The sequence below is a fragment of the Panthera tigris genome, chromosome A1 (genome assembly GCF_018350195.1).
Source record: "Panthera tigris isolate Pti1 chromosome A1, P.tigris_Pti1_mat1.1, whole genome shotgun sequence".
Lineage (NCBI taxonomy): Eukaryota > Metazoa > Chordata > Mammalia > Carnivora > Felidae > Panthera > Panthera tigris.
The window spans coordinates 94,997,389-95,018,950 of record NC_056660.1 but is presented as its reverse complement, the minus strand read 5'-3'; the positions used below and the strand labels follow the sequence as shown (position 1 = coordinate 95,018,950).

The 21,562-nt window shown below is 42.5% G+C and overlaps 1 long non-coding RNA gene across 1 annotated transcript; it reads right to left on the bottom strand.

Annotated features, from left to right (window-relative positions):
* Nucleotides 1-1,472: 1,472 nt before the first annotated feature.
* On the bottom strand, nucleotides 1,473-19,907 carry LOC122231240. The gene is made up of 4 exons (XR_006208436.1): nucleotides 19,705-19,907; nucleotides 12,089-12,238; nucleotides 10,728-10,902; nucleotides 1,473-1,863 (listed from the first exon to the last, which is right to left on the bottom strand). It is a non-coding gene; the product is annotated as an uncharacterized LOC122231240 (long non-coding RNA).
* Between the last annotated feature and the right edge of the window lie 1,655 nt (nucleotides 19,908-21,562).

The window sequence follows — 21,562 nt, the reverse complement described above, 5'->3', positions numbered from 1 at the left end:
TATTTATTTTCTAATCATTGACAACAGAGAACTTCTGTGAACTTCTTGAATAGTGTATGAAATTTTATAACTGATGCTCATTTTTCTGAAGAAAATGTTCAGAGGATTTATCAGATGTTCAGTTTGTGTTATCGACTCTCCCACAAATCGAGAACCACTTATTAAAGTTAACACTGAGTTTCAAAAGTCATGTTGCGTTTTTGCAACTATAGGCACAAAGCATATCCGAATTGATCCAATTGTTTGGTCTGACTGGTGAGCCAAAAATTTCTTCTTCATTGCCTCAAACAGGCAGTAAGTTCTGAGAACCAAACTTTGATATTTGACCAATTTGGATTTGTAGATCTGAACCTGAAGTCAGATCATTTTGGCAGTTTGATTAGTCTTCCACCACTTTGCTTCCTTCTACATTCCACGGACTTCCAGTGTCAGTTTGTCTACAGTTTCTCCCTGGGGGAGAGTTCAAACTCCTTCCCTTCAGGTACCCATGTTTGCATCACTGTCTAGAATTTTCTTTTATTTGACACTGGAGGAAATGACTACTTTTTAAACCCTCAAAGTCCGATGGCTCAAAGCCCGTGCTGCAAAGCCAGCCAATTTCCATGTATGTCTACAGTCCACAGATTTTCCATCCTTAATACAGATTCATAAAAGGAAATTTCGCCAATTGTAAATAGCATCATTTATCACGTTTATGGCTCCACCAAGTATGATTTCAGAATTTACCTGACTGGATGACTTTTACATGGCTCCAGTCTCCTGGCAAAAAAAAAAAAAAAAAATCATTTTTTTTTTAAATTTTGGCACATGAGGAGGGAGGAAGAAATGGTACGCAAGAAATATGTGCAGTTCTCAGTGTATCAATTATGCCTCAGTAAGGCTGGGGGTTTTTCTCTTCTTCTTTCCTTTTTTTTTTTTTTAGAAAGAAGGGGAGAGAGCAGGCTGTGCGCTGTCAGTGTGGAGCCCGACGCGGGGCTCAAACTCGAGAAGTGGGAGATCGTGACCTGAGCCGAAGTCAGATGCTTAACTGATTGAGCCACTCAGGTGCCCCAGTAAAGCTGTTTTTAAAAAATAAGTAAATAACAAGCGAGGGACAAAAAAGATAAGAGCGCAAGATATCCCAGCCAGGACATATGCACTCTGCAAATTTATTTAGGCTGTGACACTACGTGACAGAGACCAATCCTTTGTTTTCTTTACCAAGCCAATCCCCCCACCTTAAATTATAAGAACATACTGCAAGTCATATACTCAGTTACCCCACAAATTAACCAGAGTCCTTACAAAGACTAGAAAGCAGTCAATTAATCGCATGAACAAAAGAATTTTTCATGTGCCTGCCATGTCGTTGCCACTAACCCCTGCTCACTCCTAAGCACCCTGAGTGCTCTTCACGGACACAAGTTGTGTCTTAGAATTGACCTTAACTTAATATATATGTTATTTTAAAAAAGAGTGCGATCAGCCCAGTGCAGTGTTTTGTGTGTCTTTTATTGGAGGTGACACAAGTAATATTTGTGGTCAGTCTTTGGACGATGGAGAAAACATATATTTATGACTGAGATAAGCAATTTCGAAACATTTCATTTCCCCTTTCTTCTCCCTGCAAAATGAAACTTTACCAACGCTTAGGGTTTTATCAACGTCTCCCTTCTGGGAGGTGGGGGGGGGGGGCGCTTCACCATCTCAGAGTACATGCTCAGGTTAATGATTTGACCTCATGAATTGTAGCCTTGGAGCTGTAGGGATCCCCATGGATATAAGTAGGTACTGGCACCCGACTGTTCTTTTCCATTCCAAAACCAAAATTCAGAGCTGTAGCAGAGGACAGGTTCTCATCACTGTAAGACATATTTGCACGGCCTTCCAGAAAAGTGGGGGGGGAGAGAAGGAATGTATTCATTAGTCTCTCAAATGCTGGTCTGAGAACAGGTGCCTGTACAGTATCTTCTGTACCTGGTGACCCCAGGACTTCTTCCCTTCCCTTCCCACCCCCAATCTCAGCCCCAACGTTGCCACCAAGATCCCACTTTGGATTCTAGAATTTGGGAACACTTCTCTGTGGCACTGACAGGCCACACATTTGGGGGTCAGTTGAACCAAAAGGCCTTGGAGAGCATTTGAAGTCCCTCCCCAAGTCTCTAAACTCTCATTAGAAGGGTTCACAGTTACTGGAGGGGTCATAAAAACATACACTCGGATATAGGATGGGACCACATCTACTGGATGTGCTTTGTGGCAATCTGTGTCTTCTCTGCTCATCAGTGTCTAGCAATTATCCACAATTTGGAGGGATGAGAAAGAAAAGGAAGCAGCCTTGTTTCACCAACAGCAGTTTCCGGGAAAAGCGTGGACATGGGCAGACTGTTGACTTCAGTGTTTGCCAGCAAATTCCAGGAGCTGAAGATACCCAAGTCTTCTGGTGATGACTTCCCTGAGATTTCCTGAAAGCAACTGTCTTCATCCACACCCCTTCCCACCCCCCACCCATAAAATGGCTATGTAAGCCTCTGAGCCTCCGTATTAAATCTCTTCCTTCCTGAATCTGAAGTGGCCACTGTTTTCTGGACATGGCCGGATCAGTCATGGTTACACCCATTATCCTGTAGATTCTCAGAGCTGAAGGTATTAGCCTAGGAATTTGCTCTGTGTGCCCGTGAGAGTTACAATCCAGCAAAGACAGAATCTCCTAGAAAACACATAGTGAAAACTCACAAATCCCAAAGCTCCAGGGGAAAACACACATGAATCACCTCACTGAAAAATCACGTGCTGCCTAGCACGGGCCCCATGAGCAAAGGTAGCAAATACAAGTTCTAGAAACATCGGCTGTACCTCCATCCTCCTACTACACTCCCCTCATCTGTGATGTGGTGCGCTTCAGAGTTTTTCTCTCTGAAGTCTAGGGCAACTTTAAAGAAAGGTTTGACTCGAACACTGGTGGAAATCTGAGCAGCTCCAAATACGAAATTCTTCAAGGGATTGGGGACAAATTTATTTTGGCAGGAGTTAACTTTCAAAGTGTTAGAGGATAACAGATGTAAATATATGGATTTTCTCCTTTCAGTGGGCAGGGTTAATATAGTTCGTGTCTTCAAAAAGCAACCCACAGTTTCAGAAGATGGGCAAGAACCTAGAAAACGCAATCTTTGAGACCAGCACTGTTCAACAGCACTTCCTGTGATGAGAGAAATGTTCTTTATCTGTGTCGCCCTATCTATGTAGCTCCTGATTATATATGGCTGCCAAGAAAACAAATGTTTAATTTTATATAATCTTAATTCGTCTACATTTAAATTTAAACAGTCACATGTGGCTATGGAGAGCACAGATTTTTTTTCAAACCTGTTTGACACAGCTCTTACAACAATATAAATAGTTTATCGTATTAAATACATTTATAAAAACAATAAAATTGCCTCAAAATATCAAGTCCTCTATCTAGATAGAGTCAGTAATAAATGGATTGCTGTAGAAAGCCAGTATGTATTGAAGTCATAGCTATACGTCTCTTTCCAATTTAAAAATTAATTTGATTGTGGGGCGCCTGGCTGGCTCGGTCAGTAGAGCACGTGACTTGTGATCTTGGGGTCATGAGTTCAAGCCCCACATTGGACATAGAGATTACTTTAAAAATAATAAAATAAAATATTAATGTTTAAAGAAATCAACTGGGTTTTAATTTGGCAAGTAGCAGATGAGAATGTTCTTATAAACTCTTCAAACAATGCCGATAAACACCACGCCTCCTCACTTCTGCCCCCTCAGTCAATTTCGTTCCCCACATCCTGCAGGGACATGGCAGAAACACTACTATAGTTTAGATGTGTATATTTTCAGAATTTCTTCTATGTGTTTCAAAACATATTTGCATACAGATACAAGACAAACTATGGATCCATGTTAGATTAAATTAGATCATATTTTATTATTCTCAATGTGGTCACACCTATACCTTATTCTTTGTCATAGTTGTGTAACATTCCTAAGTGTGGATTTATTTTTGTAGTCTATTTGATCATTTTGGTCATTGTTCCCTTGCTAGAATCCTAACTCGTATTTTTTTTCCTATTACAAATAATATCACAATAAGTGTCCTTTTATGCAATTCCTTGTGCATATTTTAAATTTTAACGGGTTACAAAATTTCCCCTCTCTGATGACCATATAATTCATATTCACCATTGCCTCCCCTGATATTATTAAAAGGTTTCTGTTTGTTTGCTTGTTTGTGTTTTTATGGTTTTTTGCCAATCTGATGAGTGAAAAGGGAATCTTATTAAGTTTTTATTTCTCTATTTACTAATGAGATCAAGCAACTTTCCATATGCCTGCTAAATTTCATCTTTTGTGAATTGACTATTTATATCTTTTTTTTTTTTTTTCAGGAAAACACATACTAAAATACAGCAAGAACAGGGTGACTTTCTTTTCTGGAATATACAGTGCCTTGCACATAGAGCTCCATAAATATTTACTGAATGAATGAATAAAACAACCAACATCATGAAAATCTCTCTCTCAAGATAAAAGGATAAATTAAGTCCGTATTGTTTTTAACTTAAGTTCCATATTTCAGAATATCGAGGGTAGACAGGTAAACGACCAGTTTATATTACAACTTCTAGAACTCCCCATTATTCTACTAGATTGGTATATTTTAAAAATCCAACTAAATATTCATTCTGTAATCCCCTCAAAAAGAATTTCTGATGGGGGCGCCTGGGTGGCTCAATCAGTTGATTCTTGATCTCGGCTTAGGTCATGATCTCACAGTTCATGAGTTCAAGCCCCACATCGGGCTATGCACTGACAGTGCAGAGCCAGCTTGGGATTCTTTCCCTCTGTTTCTGTCCTTCCCCAACAGTCATGCACACATGCTCTCTCACTCTCTCTCTCTCTCAAAATAAATAAATAAACTTAAAAAAAAATTTTTAAGTATTTCTGATGGAACGGTTATTCTAATTCCAAGTAATTTTTTCTCGAGACTTCAATCTCCCTAATATCTCCAGAGTAAAATAAGAATATTTTAATGCACGTTCTTTTCATATTTCACAGAGTTGTCATAGATAGATTAGGATAACTCAAGCTTCTTTCCATCACAGATAACCCCAGAATGTTTTCACTTCTGCCTTACTAATGTCTGCTCTTTTCTGGTAAGAGTACTCTATATTTCTTGGTGGAATCTGCCTCTCCCCGGTCTCGATCCACATGGCATCTATAAGGCTGACTCCAATCCAGCCCTGTGGGTGGGTTTAGAACCAAAAAGCGGCCTGAGTAGGCAAGTAGAGCCAATCATATATCATCCCAGGGCTTCTGCAAGAGAGGCAACCTCTATCCAGTGTAAGACCAAGGTGACTAGCAGCCATTTTGCTACTTGGTCTAAAAACCATGCTTGAGAAGAAGCCCAAAGCAAAGGAGAGCAAAATCTAGAAATGGAGAGAGAAAGAAAGGGCAGGAAAGGAGAGAAACAGGTCCTGAGAGTGACATTTAAACCATGAGATTGGGGCGCCTGGGTGGCTCCGTTGGTCAGTTAAGTGTCAGACCTCGGCTCAGGTCATGAGCTCACGGTTCGCAGGTTCAAACCTCGCATCCGGCTCTGTGCTGACAGCTCAGAGCCTGGAGCCTGCTTCCGATTCTGTGTCTCCCTATCTCTCCACCCTCCCCTGGCTTGCGCTCTGTCACTCCAGAACAAATAAATGTTAAAAAAAATTAAATAAAAAATAAATCATGAGATCAAATTGCACTTGAAACCACATCTACCAGAGACTTCTCAAGCATACTAACATATGAAATTTTACAAAAAATTTTTAAGTCCTTTTTTGCCTGGAATTAGGGTTTTGGTCACTTACAATAGAAAGAATCCCGAAGTTGACACACTTGGACAATAGGTATTTTTTTTGAGGGATCATTCTGAATTATCCAGGATCCAGATCACCTCAGCTTCCCTCTCCCTCTCTGCTTACTCTAGACTTTGTCCAAACTTGCATTTCTATGCTTGACAACAGCATCACTTCTTACGTGTGAAACATATTTTCTTTTTATATTCTCTCATGGAAATAATGGCACAGAAGGTATATAGTAGATCCAATGCTATTATCCTTGTTTTAAAAAAAATTTTTTTAACGTTTATTTTTGAGACAGAGAGAGACAGAGCATGAACGCGGGAGGGTCAGAGAGAGGGAGACACAGAATCTGAAACAGGCTCCAGGCTCTGAACTGTCAGCACAGATCCTGACGTGGGGCTCGAACTCATGGATCACGAGATCATGAGTCGTTCGCTCAACCGACTGAGCCACCCAGGCACCCCTATCCTTGTTTTATTAATGAGAATAATGGAGGCACAGCAAAGCTAACGATATTCAAGGTCTGGGGCAATATCCAAGGCATCCAGCTAGCTGCTTCTTCTGAGCCCAAGCATTACCCACATGATGCTAAAGGTGCAGTGAATGAGGGGTAAGTCCCCAGACACTGCCAGAAGGTTCTGATGATGCCATCCTGGACCTTTCCTGGCCTCATGAAGTAGAAATCACCTTCAGTGTATACTCTACAGAAAGTGTATGAAAATGCCCTCTTCCATAGTACTAAATAGCCCACGACAGAGAATGTTCCCAACCACAGCCAATGCTGATCCCACCAAATGACTCAGGGAAAGGACAACAGAGACAGATACACAACTTATTACACAAAGCAGTCAGAAGTCACTGGACCTCTGGCATCCAACTTTTTAAAGGAGACAGAGTAAACAGGGGTCAATACTGTAGTGGGAAAGCTAGGAACGTGATCTGGAATTAGACAAATTGGTGTTCAAATGTGAGCTTTGTCACTTATTACTTGTGTGACATCAGTAGGTCATTAGGCGATTTTATTCTTACTACCTCCTCTGAGTTGGCCCTACCTGCGGACTGTTCTGGTAAGTGGCAAGGAGGAGAGCCATTTAAGCAACTGCTCCAGACTTGAGATGCCCTATCAGAGCACAAAACGGTGGGCCTCTGTCATATCCCTGTCCTTCCTAGCTTCCTTCCAGGCAGTGATGACGTGACAACACGTACTACACAGTTTGTTACCTACCTTGACTTGCATTAGAGCCAGAGGAGCAGTGACCTGCATGGTACCCAAAGGCTCTCTTGCCTACAGGCTTTATACCTCATTCCTTTTTGTTTTGTCTTAGAGAGAGTGTACCACACGGGGCTCCACACTCAGCACAGAGCCCGAAGCGAGGCTTGATCCCATGACCCTGGGATCATGACCTGAGCCAAAATCAAGAGTCAGATGCTCAACCAACTAAGCTATCAAATTGCCTCTATACCTCAAGCTTTATCTGCATCACAAACCCTTCCCGAACTCCTCCCCAGGCTTTCATAGGAGGTCAAGCTCAGGAAACAGTGAATGTGGCTGTGAGTACCATTTGTATGGTTCATGCATTTGTTTCTTTGTTGTTGTTGTTTTTCATTAGACTATCATGCATTTGGGGGGCACCCGGGTGGCTCAGTCAATTAAGCATGTGACTCTTGATTTCTGCTCAGGTCATGATCTCATGGTTCATGACTTCGAGCTACCTATCGGGCTCTGCACTGATAGTGTGGTGCCTTCTTGGGATTCTCTCTCTCCCTCTCTCTACCCCTCCCCCATTCTAAAAACAGACAAATAAACCTTTTTTAAAATGATATTTCAGGGGTGCCTGGGTGGCTCAATCAATTGAGCATCTGACCTTGGCTCAGGTCATAATCTCACGGATCATGGTTTCAGGCCCCTCATCGGGCTCTGTGCTGATAGTTCGGAGCCTAGAGCCTACTTGAGATTCTGTGTCTTCCCCTCTCTCTCCTCTTCCCCTGCTTGTGCTCTGTCTCTCTCTGTCTCTCAAAAAATAAATGTTAGAAAAAATTTTTAAATGACATTTCATAATTCTATAAAAAAAGAATATCGTGCATTTGGAGAGGAGTTCCCACTGTCAGGAAATTTGTTGCTGGACACGAACAGTCATTTCTTTTGGATCCTTTGGCTTGTTTGCCCAAACCTGAAATGTGTCAAACATAAACCTCCTTCCATCTTCCCCCACTCCTTATTTTGTTACCTTATCCACAAGGTTCTGGAGGTACAGGCATCTCTCAGAGACTCACTCATTTCACATATCCTAACAGATTTCCCCAAATGCAGGGATTTCCCCTACTAATGAATAGTACCCAAACCTGCCCTCACTGAGCCTTGATTTCCCATATGTAAGATGGGAGTAGAGGGGAAAAGTTGTGCTCAATTAGAAAACTACACATCACCTAGAGGATATCCCTCCAGGAAGCTATTCTACAGCTCCAGTCTGTACCCACGCAAATTCTGTCCAGTTAAGTAGAAATTCAGTTGACTTCCTTTACCCTTCCTGTGTGTGTGTGGGGGGGGGGGACATGTTTGGCGCCCATTTGTACATTCCCTCCAAGAGTTCTGACCTACAAATGTATCTCTTCTTTGGATTCTCTTTTGAATCGGTTGTAACATCTGTCTGGTTCTCTCATTGATAAATGAGTAGGATCGAATCTTTAATACCTGTTCTCTTTTGTATCTGTAGGATAATCACCATTTTACCTCTTTTGAAAACTATTCTTAACAGAAATAAAAATATTACCTATCTCGGAGGGCTAAATTGAAGCTTTAATATAGTTGGAAATGTCAAAGAGATGCAGCCACTCTGTCAAGAAAGTGACGTGCACAAAACATTATGTGCATTACACACTCAATAAATGTTATTTGTGATTATTTCCAAAGAGAAGGTCATTTTTCAACCAATCGTGGTTTCTTTACGTTTAAATAAATCTTTAGATAAATGACTCCATGTTGGAATTGCTAACGATAGATGCCTGGGAAAAAATGGACCTTCCCTCAAAATTATTAATAATGTTGGCTCCCAGCCTGGCCAACCCACGTCCAAGAGCCCCCTTCTTAGACAATAATGCCTTACTGAAGCTCTTTCCCATCTGGGCATTTTCCTCATAAAACACAGCAATCCAAACATGGGAACAGAAATTTTACGACTGGCAACAATAGGGAATCCGTGTGAAAAGTGGAAGTCATTATTTCTAAGTACAAAATAAGAATGTGCCTCTAAAAACAAATAGAAAAGGTTAATTCTGGGGCTTCTGGCAGATCGATGTTACCTTGTGCCAAAGTACAACCACCTAACAGGAGCCCCAACAACAATGACTTGTTCAAGTTTTACTTCTTACGCTTACAGCTGAAAAGACATCCCCCAGACACTTGTTGCTTATTACCAACTGCTGGCCTTTGTCCTATGAAGGACAGAAGGACTGGGGAGACGGCAGATAATTTGAAAGATTTTATCACATAACTTTCTTTTTTTTTTTCACAATAAAAGAACCATATATTGTGATGAATGATTAATATTCCTGCCACTGAGGTAATTTAACAATTGTACTTAATCTTATTTTCCTAAGTGTTAATATTTCCAGTATTTGAACGTTTCTAGCGCCTGCCCGGCTCAGTCAGTTCAGTGTCCAACTCTTGATATCGGCTCAGGTCATGATCTCACGGTTCAGGGGTTCGAGCCCCGCGTCCAGCTCTGCACTAACAATGAGGAGCCTGCTTGGGATTCATTCTCTCTCTCCATGTCTGCCCCTCCCCTGCTCACTCTCTCTCTCTCAAAATAAATAAACTTAAAAAAAAATGAATAACAGTCACTGAAATGCTCTATACTTAAGGTTCTAATATTACAAAAATTCCAAGGAGATTTTATATTTTTCTCACCTTTGTTTGCTTGCAACAAACACATCCCGTGTCCAAAAAAAAAAAAAAAAATGTATTTTTACGTTACAGATCTAAATGTTTTCATATAACATGATTTGCTTCTTGATATCTAGTCTTGGTGACCAAATCTATTTGTAGCTTCTCAGTGTAGATGTTTGAGTCATCTTGGTTGCCAAGGGATGGAATTGCCATGTGCTGAATTCAATTAAATGTCTTAAATATCACACATACCCTGTCACGTTATGCAATTACTCTAATCCTACCAAATCAAATGCACCACTCACATTCCATTGATTGCCTCTGTGATGAGTCACTATTGTAGCCTAGAAATGTCATCCAAAAGAAAACTGTCAATTCAGCCATAATCTACAGACCGCTGATAGAACAGGCATCCTGGAACCAAATAGAGCCCGGGGAAATTTAGTGCAGGTGGAATTATCAAAGACTGTAGCCACTCTAAGGCTTACAAGAACATTCCTGGTTGGACCCGAACAGACTCTATACTAGATACCAGGCTCCCATTCCATCCAGCCGGCACATACCCATTCCCCACAGAAACCACCACCAAAGCAGAGCATTTCAGCGATAGGGTTTGTAACAGACAACTAATTCCAACTCACTAAGTTCTCTAGGAAATCTCAACTGATAGAAGGGTATTTCCCCGTTATGATCGTGCTCGCTTCCTCATCGTTCGTGTGGGACATATTTGAAACAGCAGCGCACAAAAAGAGAAATACTAGTGTGAACTCTATTAATCAAGAAAAGCTTCGCTGAACAGACAAAATACTTTTTTTGTCTCCTGCACTCCTTTGCACGTCTCCTAATATGCACGTCTCATAATGTGCATGCATTATGCATGCACGTGCATGCATAATGTTTAAGTGACCCCTAGCACTAGACCATAAAAGCATCGTACTCCCTTTCACATTCTCAGCTCCTAAGACCTGTCACACCTAAAATCAAAACTCTCTTACCTGAGTGACTGATATGACGGGTCGGGCAGGTGGTGACCCTCCTGGACATTTGTACACCGATCTCCTACACATCTGTTTAGGCCAGTCACACATTTTATTGTAATTATTAAAATCATAACAGCGGGAAAAGAAAAATCATCGCGGTTCTTCTGGAAAGCAAACGTAGGCCGAGCAGCTATGAAAAAAAAAAAAATGTTGTTAAGTTGTGGACTAGACAGATGTAAATAATCAGAGAAAAACACAGATTTATGCTCACAGGTTGCTCTGCATACATATCTGAGTTTAAACCAATTTTAAACATTTTAAACAGACCCAAAGAATTCCAGTGAGCAGTCTGTGGGCCCATATCAAAGATTAGTAGAGGCACCCGGGTGGCTCAGTCAGTTGAGCATCCCACTCTTGGTTTTGGCTGAGGTCATGATCTCACAGTCTCTGAGTTCAAGCCCCAGGTCAGTCTCTGCACTGAGAGTGGAGCGTGCTTAAGATTTTCTCCCTCTCTCTCTTCCCCCCCACCAAAACAAAAAGTAAATGAATGTATCTATATAGATGTCACATTAAAATATTTAGGTTAAAAAAATTTTTATTTTTGTGTGTAGTTCCCTGCTTTGACTTTGATTTAACTGACCAAGGAAAGAATGAGTCCCCACTCCCTCAGACAAAAGAGTTCTACTATAGGCAATATTCCAAAAGTGTTCAAGGAAAGACCCTCTGATTAAACAAATCTACAACATAAAGGGTATGTGGACGTAAGAAGGCAGAATGGTGGGAAGGCAGGATCAGGCACAGCAAAGTTGCAGAGCGATGGGCCTTGCTTTTCCACGCATCTGGCTCCAAGGATTTTGCCAAGCTCCGCTGGCCTCATCTCCAGGGACAAAAATCCAAGATCATGTTCCTTGACCTGGAACCTCACTTCAAATTACTTGTTCATTAGCTTGAGCCATGTAGAGACATGTAAAATTTTCTCTTCGTCGTTTTATTTCACGACAAAATCGGCCCCAGTGTCATTATAGGTCATGTCTGGATGCAGCCTCAGGTAACACACTGGTTTTTGGTTTTGGTTTTGTTTTTTAACATTTTAGATTGCTTACTAAGGGGTAAAGATCTGGGGGGCGCCTGGGTGGCTCAGTGGTTGGGCATCCGACTTCGGCTCAGGTCATGATCTCACGGCTCATGAGTTGGGGCCCCGCGTCGGGCTCTGTGCTGACAGCTCAGAGCCCAGAGCCTGACTCGGATTCTGTGTCTCCTTCTCTCTCTGCCCCTCCTCCGCTCGTGCTCTGTGTCTCTGTCTCTCAAAATTGAATACACGTTAAAAAAAATAAAAAAAAAAAAGAGGTAAAGATTTGGTTCTGTTCATTAGTTACCTTTTTCAAGAAACGTGCCATGTACGTAGACTGATTCCTCATGAGAAATGCTTCCTTCCACGTTTCTTCCCTGGAAATGTTTTAGGGAACTGCAGACCACAGCATCAGATAACAAGCTGTTTGTAAAAGTGCACCTTCTCAAGGCGGGCTCTGCGAAAAAGGTAGTTACAGAGGCTTGGATAAAGATTAAATATGTGAACTTGTTAAACTCATCTTTTACTTCATTTTGAAGTGTAGCTTTCCAAAATACCCTGGTATCCATCAGAGGCCTCGTAAGTGCTCAGCGCTGACCTCTAACCAGGGCCTCCCGAAGCCGACAGCTCAGAGAAGCCTGCCGAGAACCTTGACCCTGTAATTCTTGCATTTACCTTCCGGGTTCACTCGCGGCTCAGAAACTCTTTAATAATTACTAGGGGCCAGACCCGGGGGTGCAAGCGAATCTTCCCAGCATCATTTGCACGTTGACCCTCCAACCCACATATGTGAGCCCGCTCTCTGCCTTAAAGTCCATCTGTCAGGAAGACAAAAAAAAAAAAAAAAAAAGGCAGGCTGGAAGAAGAGAGCCTGGTTCAGCCACAGTCATCCACAACCATGATTTCAAGGAACTTCTGGGATTTCACATTTTGCACACTGGTAATCCTGTTTTATAGGATGCCATTTTCTCCTTCAAAACTACGTGATTTGGCAGGGGAGTGGGGCGCCTGGGTGGCTCAGTCGGTTAAACATCGCACTTTGGCTCAGTTCATGATCTCATGGCTCACGAGTTCAAGCCCCACGTCGGGCTCTGCACTGGTGGTGTGGAGCCTGCTTGGGATTCTTTCTCTCTGTCCCCGATCTCTCTGCCACTCCCCTACTTGCGTTTACTCACTCTCTTTCTCTGAAAATAAATAAACTTAAAAAAAAATGGGCACCTGTGTGGCTCAGTCGGTTGAGCGTCCAACTTCGGCTCAGGTCAAGATCTCACGGTCCGTGAGTTCGAGCCCTGTGTCGGGCTCTGTGCTGACAGCTCGGACCCTGGTGCCTGCTTCAGATTCTGTGTCTCCCTCTCTCTCTGCCCCTCTCCCTCCCCCACTCACCCTCTGTCTATCTCAAAAATAAAGAAACACTAAAAAAATTAATAAAAAATTTTAAAAAATGAATTGTCTGCTCTTATCACATCTTCTTGTAGACATTGTGGGGATTAATTTAACCATATCATTTTATTATTTGTCATCAACCGCAAGCCATTTACATTGAAAATGTATCAACACGACTGTTAACAAGCCATGTCTAACACATTTCTGCCACTGAATTGCAGAAAACGGCATAAACGATAACTCTGTGCATCTGCTGGTAACACGATCGGGACGATCATGTGCTCGTGGCCCAGTTGGTCTGAATATAATGTGATAATGTGCATGCATAAGAACGCAGAGAGTGGTGGCTGATTCTCCACAAAGTTTATACATGTTTTATAGTTTACGTGGTACCTAAAAAATGTTTTGTGCTGCAAGCAAATACCTCATAAGGTTTTACTCAACAGGATTTTCAGAAAAATAATTCCTCTCTCCTAATTGCTAACTCCTCTCTCCTAATGAACAAATATGCCGTGGGGTGGTCCACCGACAGTATTTGCATGAACAAAGGGTTAGACCTGAAAGTGTGTGCTGTCATACATCCTGGGTTTTTCCACTTTTTTTTAGTGTTTATTTATTTTTGAGAGAGAGAGAGAGAGAGAGAGCACGAGGCGGGGAGGGGTAGAGACAGAGAGGGAGACAGAATGTGAGGCAGGCTCCAGGCTCTGAGCTATCAGCCCAGAGCCCAGTGCAGGGCTCGAACCCATGAACCATGAGATCATGACCTGAGACGAGCCACCCAGGTGCCCCTGGGCTCTTTCTTCCACTCTTGACTCTAGTAGCCTCTCACTTTCAAGCAGTATCTCCCTTGAGCAAGGTCCCAGCCACTATGCCTGCAGCCAAACGGAGAGCTTCTGGGCAGATTTTGTACCTTCTACCTCATGTGAAATCAAGAGTATCTGAGACTCAGCCAAGTCACCATTTTATTGGACCCTCCAGGATTTCCCCACAGGGTAGGACATGGAAATACCTATGAGTGCAATTATTTGAAAGACTCAGAAACAGCAGAGAACAAAGGCAGGGTCGACAAATCCCTGTTCTAGCAATCACCACTCTCCCTCTTTTTCCCGTCTAACCAGAACCAGGCCTCCGAGTCCTTCTGAAAATAACTACCGGGAGTCTCCACCAACGGATCAAATGCAGCACGCAGGGTAGAACCTATTTGCCCCTCTGCCAGATTACATTTAAGGATGCAACTGCCCCACCAAACGCTGGCGGGCCAGAGGCAAGCAGGTCTTATCACCCAGAAGAGTAGCCGGATTTGCATCTTCCTTTGGGAGACTCCCCCGTTGGGGGACTGGCAGCTTAAAGGCCCGGACAAGTCCTGCAGAAAGGGAGACTATTGCCTTGAATTCAAAATTAATTCAAAAATAACAGAAGTGCCCTGACAATGTATAGTGTAAAACCAGCACTTAGAATCTCCTCACGCTACGTGTGTGAGGCCAGGCTGTACCTACAGCCGCTTCAGTGGGGTGGCCCTGGGAAGAGAATACAGCAGTACCCTCCCTCCCTCCCTCTCACAGTGAACAAACAGTTCCCAGGACTCCCTCCTCTGGGAGATCTTTGCATATAAAAGGGAGTGAACAGTAGGCGCAACCCCCCCCCCCCTTCCCCGCACAGCCAGCAAACTCTATACAGCAACAGCTAGACAGCCTGTGGCCCATTGGCTTCCTGTCCTGGCAAGGGCACTGGCCCCTTTGTTCCAACTCCCTAAATACATGCTGTGTTTTCTATTTACTCAGAATCCTTAAGTGACTACGTTTGTTTTCGAGCCGTTGATCAAATACCATAAAATTATATTCAAAGACACCAAAGCCCTAATAACCTAAATTAAATCGGATAAGCAGCAGGTTGAACTGGTGAAAACTTAAAGAACAACCAAATCAGAATTTTCTGCTTGATAAAGACCTCAGAGGTCTAATCCCCTCATTTTATAGGTGAGAGAATGGAGGCCCACGGAAATGAAATAAATGTCAAAAGAAATTGATTTGACTGTTTATCTGGACCAAGAACAATGCAAACTGGACGTTGACAAATCATAAGCACAGAGAATGGATTTTTAGTACATTGAATATTAGGTGAAAGAAGGCTTGGGGATGAGGAAAATGTTAAAAACAGATTGCTTGTCAAACAATCAAACAACTCGCCTTCAGACGTACTTATTCTGTGGTACCTGCGGGCTCAGTTGGTAGAGTGTATGATGGTTGATCTCAGAGTTCTGAGTTCCAGTCCCACGTTGGGTACAGAGTTTACTTTAAAAAAATTATTTACTTACTTAATTATACTGATAACTTTTTTATTTCATTCAACACAGAACTTTTTGGTTTTTGTTTTGTTTTCAGAGAGAGAGAGAGCACGAGCCAGGGAGAGGGGCATAGGGAGAGAGAAAATCTTAAGCAGGGTCCATGCTCCCTGTGGAGCCCAACATGGGGCTCCATCCCATGACCTTCGGATCATGATCTGAGCCAGTATCAAGAGTCAGGCGCTCAACCAACTGAGCCACCCAGGCGCCCCCAAATTAGAACTTTTTAATATGGTATTAGAAAGCTGAGCAACTCTCCACCCCACCTCTGAAATTAAATTCCCAGGGAGAGCCAGTGGCAACAGATCGGGCCAAAACCCCGTAGGCATTTTCCCATGTGTTTATTTACCGTGTAATGGCACAATACCACACGTACAGCTCAGCAACTTGCTTTAGCACCTAAGAAGTAGTTTCTGACATCTATCCTTGTGTTTGATTTTGATCGAATGAATATTTTTTTTTCAACGTTTTTTATTTATTTTTGGGACAGAGAGAGACAGAGCATGAACGGGGAGGGGCAGAGAGAGAGGGAGACACAGAATCGGAAACAGGCTCCAGGCTCCGAGCCATCAGCCCAGAGCCCGACGCGGGGCTCGAACTCACGGACCGCGAGATCGTGACCTGGCTGAAGTCGGACGCTTAACCGACTGCGCCACCCAGGTGCCCCTAGAATGAATATTTTAATTACAATGAAATTGTTTTTCTTTTAGGTTCCAAGTCCTTTTGTAACACGGATGCTTTAAGACCGAGAACCATGATGTTTTGCGTCCAATACCCTGGTTCAGAAATCATTCTTTCTTTTTTTTTTTCATAATGTTTATTTATTTTTGAGAGAGAGAGAGAGAGAGAGAGACTGAGTGCAAGCAGGGGAGGGGCAGAAAGAGAGGGAGACAGAATGCGAAGAAGGCTCCAGGCTCTTAGCTATCAGCACAGAGCCCGATGCGGGGGCTTGAACCCATGAACCGTGAGATCATGACCTGAGCCGAAGTCAGCCGCTTAACCGACTGAGCCACCCAGGCGCTCCTCATATAACCTATCTTAAACCTCTCCCATAAAGTACATTTGTTGACTGAGATTATGGGTTTGCTTAATGATGATAGAATGATAGATGATAAATAGATGATAGACGATAGACAGATATGGCTAGATTTGTCGTTTATAAATCAGATCATTTAAAACTTCCTTAAATTTCAGGGGCGCCTGGGTGGCTCAGTCAGTTAAGCATCTGACTTCGGCTCAGGTCGTGATCTCACGGCTCACGGTTGGTGAGTTGGAGCCCCGCAACAGGCTCTGTGCTGACAGCTCAGAGCCTGACACCTGCTTCAGATTCTGTGTCTCCCTCTCTCTCTGCCCACCCCCCACCCCCTGCTCACACTCTGTCTCTGTCTCTCAATAATAAATAAACATTAAAAAAATTTTTTTTTTTTTTTAATTTCATAGGGCGCCTGGGTGGCTCAGTCGGTTGAGCATCCAACTACGGCTCAGGTCATGATCTCGCAGTTCTGAGTTCAAGCCCCACATCGGGCTTGCTGCTGTCAGCACAGAGCCTGCCTCAGGTCCTCTGTCCTTTTCCGTCTGCCCCTCCCCTGCTTGTACTCTCTCAAAAAGTAATAAAAGCATTTATTAAAAAAAAAAAAAAAGACTTCCTTAAAATTGAAACATACATAGGTTCTTAGCTTTATAATTTGCAAATCTTATAAAATCCCCAGGATGGTCTGTGAAAATACTGGGACAAACATCTCGTGAGCTCACTACAACCGTATCACAGGAGCTAAAACAGCAGGTTGCAAAGCGGAACCTCATCTTTAGTTTTCCCACATTTCATTCAATCCCATCCTGGTTCTGGGTTTGGAGAATGCAAAGGCATCCGAAGGTCAGGTTTTAATAAAGGATCAAACTTCCCATTGTTCTTTGAATAAGAGATCTCATGTGCGTACAGAGCTGTGCATAAGAATTAGTCCTCTTCCTGGTAGCAAGTCAGCTATTTTCAGCGCAGCCTGGCAATCTTCGATTTCTGAGTTTGTAACTATGGCAATAAGATTAAATGGCATTCAGTAAAATTCATTTTACAAATTAGCTTGGGAGGGTGTCCATGACTGCGATGGAAGGAGCAATGCAAAACTACTAGGAAACAAGAGGGAAATTACACTGGGTTTCATCGTCGTCTTCAAAGTAATCCTCAAAATCACCTAGCGCCATACGGCAGTTTGAGAGTGCGATACAGGGAGCTGAGAACGAATCATCAGATCACGGCTTGCTAGGTTCCTTGACTCAGCTTAAGCCACCACACCTCTCCACTTGCCCCTGGACCATCACACAGCGTCCTTTGTCTATGAATGCCTATGTGTCTGTGTGCTTGCCAGAGTCTTTGATGTGGGACTTTTTATACTAAATAACAGTCAAATCAATTTCAAACACCTTCATTACAGTACACAGCTCATTATGTTCTGGAATCATGTTTAGTTCCAAGCCCCAGGCCACGTTATAATGAGGACAGATAGTGCGCACTAGTCCGCGCTCTATAGTGTCTCCCTATTTCCAGGCAATGGCACAATCACCACCGGTCCAAGTGGAAAGCAGGCACTCATTTGCAGCCTTTAAAGATGGTTTCCTGAGGTTTCAAACCGTTTGCCATAAAACATCATTGGGAGGGTTTTTTTTTTCTTTTTAACTGAAATATAGCTGACATACACAGATTAGTTTCAGGTGTACAACATAGTGATTCAACATTTATATACATTATGAAGTGATCACCATGATAAATCTAGCTACCATCTGTCACCACATAAAGTTTTTACAATATTATTAACTATATTCCCTATGCTGTACATTACAGCTCCCTGTCTTGAAAGTCTGTGCCTTGTAATTCCCTTAATCTTGTTACAGTGTTAATGTCTTTCCTTTCTGTTGGTTGGTAGCCTTCTTACAAAGTACCTATGTAGATACGGAAGGAAAGACTACTGGATAAATAAATCCTTAATGAGTGATTATATACACACACACAGTATGGTACATATAAAGCAATTCTCTTAAATCTATTTTTTAAAAGAAATTGTATATGCAATGTTGTCTATTTCCATATATATCTATGCCTCTGTGTGTATCAACTTCTTTTCAAAAAACAGATTTAAGACAATTACTCACTTTTTTTTAAGTTTACTTATTTATTTTGAGAGAGAGAGAGAGAGCAAGCGTTAAGTGGGGGAGCAGAGAGAAAGGAAGAGAGACAGAATCCCAAGCAGGCTCTGCACTGTCCACACAGAGCCCAACGCGGGGCTCGAATCCACAAACTGTGAGATTGTGATCTGAACCAATATCAAGAGATGGACGCTTAACCGATGGAGCCAGTTGCCGCTAAGGCAATTACTTTATATGAACACTTAGAGGATAGATTCCATCCTATCCTGCTGGAGAGGATGTGGAGAAACGGGAACCCTCTTGCACTGTTGGTGGGAATGCAAACTGGTGCAGCCACTCTGGAAGACAGTGTGGAGGTTCCTCCAAAAATTAAAAACAGATCTACCCTAGGACCCAGCAATAGCACTGCTAGGAATTTACCCAAGGGATACAGGAGTGCTGATGCCTAGGGGCACTTGTACCCCAATGTTTATAGCAGCACTTTCAACAATAGCCAAATTACGGAAAGACCCTAAATATCCATCAACTGACGAACGGATAAAGAAGATGTGGTTTATGTATACAATGGAATGCTACTTGGCACTGAGAAAGAATGAAACCTGGCCATTTGTAGCAACATGGATGGAACCGGAGAGTGTTATGCTAAGTGAAAGAAGTCAGGCAGGGAAAGACAGATACCCTATGGTTTCACTCATAGGTGGATCCTGAGAAACTTGATAGAGGATCATGGGGGAGGGGAAGGGGGGGAAAAAGAGAGGGAGGGAGGCAAACCATAAGAGACTCTTAAAAACTGAAAATAAACTGAGGGTTGATAGGGAGAGGAGGGGTGGGAAGGGGAAAGTGGGGGATGGGCATGGAGGAGGGCACCTGTTGGGATGAGCACTGGGTGCTATATGGAAACCAATTTGACAATAAATTTCATAAAAAAAAAAAAAAAAAAAAAAAGATTTCCATCTTATCCACCATCGGTTCACCGAGAAGTTCCAGGTCCTCAACAGGCCAACAGTGTCACGAGATTTACCCTTGTTTTGGTACGGCAGAAGAATGGACAGAACACTCACAGCCTCCTGTTTGCTCCCTCATAGCTGCACGATTTCAATGCCTAAGTGACCATCCATGAAACTGTGGCATTACACTTGAAATGAATGTGACATAGTGTCGGCTGCCAGCGTTTCTCCTCCCTGATTTAATTATAAATTCTTGCTAAAAGCCAATAATAGGGGAATTACTTCCCCGGACACACAGGACATTATCAAAATTACTCGTGTTTCTCTGTTGCTGGGAATAGAAGGTAGCGGGGTAGACATTCTCTTTGCTGTCACAATTGATTATCATTGATTAATTGTTCATAATTCTAGATGGAAACAGATGCACACCGGCATATAAATAATCCTAACTTGTTTTCTTGCCAGCCAGTCATAGTCGGTTTGGCATCTGAGGAAACACTGGTGGAGCACAGGAATTGCGAGGCTTTTTAAGAGGATTGTTACCAGGATAAAACAGATTTTTATGCAGCATAAGCAAGTGATAACAGTTTTCATGTTAACCTTGAAACTCGACTTGAGAACAGGATTCAGCAATATTTTTACTGCTAGCCCTGAATATCTTAGAGGGATCCCTGGGAAGAAGACAGTCCTTATGTAAAGGAAGCACTTGAACCATCGGTCATAATGGAGTATGACAGCCAAGGTCTAACACAGGGGGCCAGATTACCAAAAGCAGTCTATCATCTGCATAATCCAGGGTCAGCAAATGGAGATGAAACAGACCAAAGGGAAACCTGAAATCAAGCCTTGTCCTTCAACGCATGTCATTAGAAGCCTTGGTTTAAAGTGGCAGAAGTGATAGTATCTAGGAAACGAGAAAGCTCGCTAACCAGCAAGGATGCAGCTCTAAATCATTCTACACACATCAGCTGGGAGGCGTAACATTTTTGCAAATGCTGGGATTAAAGACAAAGGGCCACCTCGTGTTCACGACTGAAAAAAAAGCATTCATGAGCTATCCTTTACCTCAAGCAAGCAGGGTAAGCAAAAAACCTAGGTTTGTGGACAAACTTACTTGTCTGAAAAACAGGTTTACCTCATAAACGTTATACTGTGTATTCGTAAGATAAGGGTTTTGCATTGGAGTCACTGAAATTTACTTCATCCTTGACATTTTCAGGTCAGGTAGAGGGGAAGGATACATAAACTTCCTTTCCCAAGAATAAATGTTAGCCTGTTTAAAAGAGCTGTCTTGTGGGGTACCTGGGTGGCTCAGTCGGTTGAGCGTCCAGCTTCGGCTCAGGTCATGATCTCGTGGTTCATGAGTTCGAGCCCTGCATCGGACTCTGTGCTGAGAGCTTGGAGCCTGGAGCCTGCTTCCGATTCTGTGTCGCCCTCTCTCTCTCTGCCCCTCCCCTACTCATGCTCCGTCTCTGTCTTCTTCAAAAATAAATACACATTAAAAAGAATTATAAAAAAGAAAAGAGATACGTCTTGAAATGCAAATGCGAGCCTATTTTCTCACCAGGCATTCATGACCTGTAATCAAGGTACTAATCACTCAACAGCAAAACAGGGAGGAATGTGAATTTTAAAAGAAAGCAATGTTAGTGCTCTAGAACATACATATACAGAAAGCTAAGAGCATTAAGATTCTTCTGCAATTATTGAAGATTCTTATAAATCAAATAAGAAATTAGTATTCCTGCTTCATTAGCTGGAGGCACCTGCTCATTAGACAAGAGAAATATTTGCAGTTTGGGAAGAGAAAAGAGACTGCCTAAATAAGCATCAAAACCAACTGCCTGCTACATTTGTAATCCTACAGAGTTTAGAATCCTATGAATGGGAAAAGACTACAACAAGACTGAGCTCACCCTCATGCACTGATGATGGAAACGGAAAATGGATCAGGAAACATCTAGGAAAACAG